Below are 2743 nucleotides of genomic sequence, written 5' to 3' on the forward strand. Positions count from 1 at the left end.
TAAATGGTACCCAGTGAAGTTTCTATTAATATCTAGTCTCCAATCATCTTAATTAGCTGAGCTATTGCTTATCATTAAAAAGATTTTCTTTAGAAAGATAGCCGTAGAGTCCTGCTTTTCTTATCAAAAGATCTAGGTGACACTGCTATGCCCCGGCCCGCCCTGCCCTCATTCCTGCCCTGCTTCACACACTCTTATCGGCACCTGGAACAGGAGCCAGGGTGGGGTAGGAGAAAGATCAAGGATTTGGGTGCACAAGGACAGGCAGGCATCCCAGCTCCTGACCTTGGGCCAATATTTTCTCACTATGGGTCTCAGTTGCCTCGTCACAGGCCACCTGATTTCAAAGCCCTTGTCACCCTGAAATAAACAGAGGTCCAAGGTCATATGGCGAGGGCTTTTATGGGAAGACTTGAATTCTGGATGAGAAACTCAGTGTTTATTAGCAGTGAAGTCCTTTCCGGGAGGCTGAAGAGGGTCTCAGGGCAGGTTGTTCTTTGAAAGGACCGCATCCCTTCTCCCACTGTATAGGTGGCAGCAGGGGTCTCATTGGCTGAGGGACTTCTGGGTCATGGTGACCTCATAAAGCCCATAACACTGGACTGGGCTGGGGAAGCCTAGGTAAGCTGAGGGGCAGCTCTAGGAAAGCCCTGGGGGTGGCGGCAGCCTCCACAGCCTCCACAAGGGACTTACCACCTTCCCCCACCTCTGGGTAAAAGCCTCCTGCTCTGGTTGTATTTCCACAGTTAGAACTTCATACCTTTGGCTTAGAGCTGAATTTTCTGTTACCATGTGGATGCTCCAGGTGGAGGTAACACATTGAACTCTACATGAGCAGCTCAAGGCTCACAGAGCAAGTTTAGGCTCTCAGGTCCTGACAGTGTAGTGGCTGGGAGTTGAGGGGAGGGGAAGGGGAGGGAGTGAAAAGATGCAGGGAGGGAATGCCATAGATCTGGGGAAAGAAGAGGCTTGGAGCCTGGAAACCAAACTTTGTCTTTTTTCCAGGCCTCACCAGCCTGCCCTCACCCAGAGGGAGGAAGGGATGGTGGGGATGAACATTTATTGAGGGCTTTCTGTGGGCCAGGCCCTGCGATCATCACTTTATGTGGGCTATCCCACCTGGAATATTAAGATAGAGGCTTAGAGTGGTGAGGGCATCTGTCCAGGTTCACACAGCTGGTGACACAGAAGGTTTTGAATTCAGGTCTGCCTGACTCCAAAGCCTGGGATTTTGGCATTATAGCTGGGTATCAGGAAAGTTGCCTTGTTTTCGCTGAATTTGTCCTTTAGGATAGGGACCTAAAAGTGGCAGAGGGAATGGGGAATAAGAAACAGGAAGACACGATTCCACTGAGTGATTCATGTCTTGGGAATCTCTATGGTATTGTAGGGAAAACTGTGGGTCGAAGGAACCTGGATTTGAATCCAGCCTCTACCACTTGCTTGGGACTTAGTAGAAATCAATTTATTTTATTTTTTGAGACAGAGTCTCTCTCTGTCACCCAGACTGTAGTGCAGTGACATGAACACAGCTCACTGCAGCCTCAACCTCCCTGGCTCAAGTGACCCTCCCACCTCAGCCTCCCGAGTAGCTGGGACTACAGGTGCACACACCATGCCTGGCTAATTTTTGTATTTTTTGTAGTGACAGGATTTTGCCACGTTGTTCAGGCTGGCCTTGAACTCCTGAGCTTAAGCAATCCTCTTGCCTCAGCTTCCCAAAATGCTGGGATTACAGGTGTGAGCCATTGTGCCTGGCCAGAAATGATTTTAGATCCCTGTACAGTCTGAATTAACATGCCAGCAAATGAGATAATGATATCGCTCTTGAAGAGTTGTTCATTCATTCATTCATTCATTCATTCATTCATCCTTCCCTCACTCCCTGAATGTCTTCTGAACCTTCCCTGTGTGCCATGTGCTATGTGCTGGGAAAATAGGGGTAACAACATAGCCAGACACTCACCAAACTCATTTTCAGAGTGGACGCATATAAGTAAACAGACTGATCCTCTGATACAGAGTGATCACATGAGGAGGGTGCCTCACCCACATACAGGGATTCCAAGAAGACTTCCTGGAGGAAGGGACATCTAATCTAAGCTGGTGTCTAGACTAGATGTTAGCTAGAGGGAGCAATTGAAGTTTAGGTGAGTAGTCTTGGGGAAGTTTATAGGAAGAGGAAAGAGTATTTGCAAAGGTCCCAAGGCAAGAGGGAGGCCAAAACATTGAGGATCCTGGGAGAAGTTGAGAGTGGTTCAAACACGTGGTGCAAGGCCAGGGAAGGGAATGAATGTAGTTGGAGAGATGGAGGGGCTAGGCTTGTGGGCTGAGGACTCTGACAGAAGAAACACAGATATCAGACTTCAGATTAGGGTGCCTTCACTCCTGGCCTGTCCACCAGTCATGCAAAAGTCACTTAGGAGAGGTGGGGTAGGGGAAAGCTTGATGAAAGGGTGATTCCTGGATCCCTTCAGAACTACAAAGCAGAATCTCTGAGAGTGAGGCTTGGGAATCTATCTTTTTAAAAATATAAGCTACACCCACACCCCACCATTTGGGAACCTACAAGAAGTCACAGAGGGGTTACAAGAGGGGAATGTCAGAGTTAGACTTACATGCATTTTTATTTCATCTGAGAATGTCTTTATTTCCCTTTCATTACTCAAGGATAATTTTGCCTAAAATAGAATGTGTGGTTGAGAGTTCTTTTCTTTCAACTCTTGAAAAATGTGTGCCATTT

General features: G+C 47.5%; 1 protein-coding gene across 4 annotated transcripts in view; it reads left to right on the forward strand.

The window, feature by feature from the left end:
• The window catches only part of MROH7 (maestro heat-like repeat family member 7), a 75949-nt gene that overhangs the window by 1477 nt on the left and 71729 nt on the right, over positions 1–2743 (forward strand). For 2 of the 4 annotated variants that reach the window (XM_011973826.1, XM_011973828.1), the window contains exon 1: positions 583–811. The exons of the other annotated variants lie outside the window; for them this stretch is intronic. The gene's annotated coding sequence lies outside the window, so the exon portion shown is untranslated. Of the gene's footprint in view, positions 1–582; positions 812–2743 lie in introns of those variants that run through there. 4 annotated transcript variants of the gene reach the window in all.

Source organism: Mandrillus leucophaeus, unplaced genomic scaffold, assembly GCF_000951045.1.
Source record: "Mandrillus leucophaeus isolate KB7577 unplaced genomic scaffold, Mleu.le_1.0 Scaffold14, whole genome shotgun sequence".
Lineage (NCBI taxonomy): Eukaryota > Metazoa > Chordata > Mammalia > Primates > Cercopithecidae > Mandrillus > Mandrillus leucophaeus.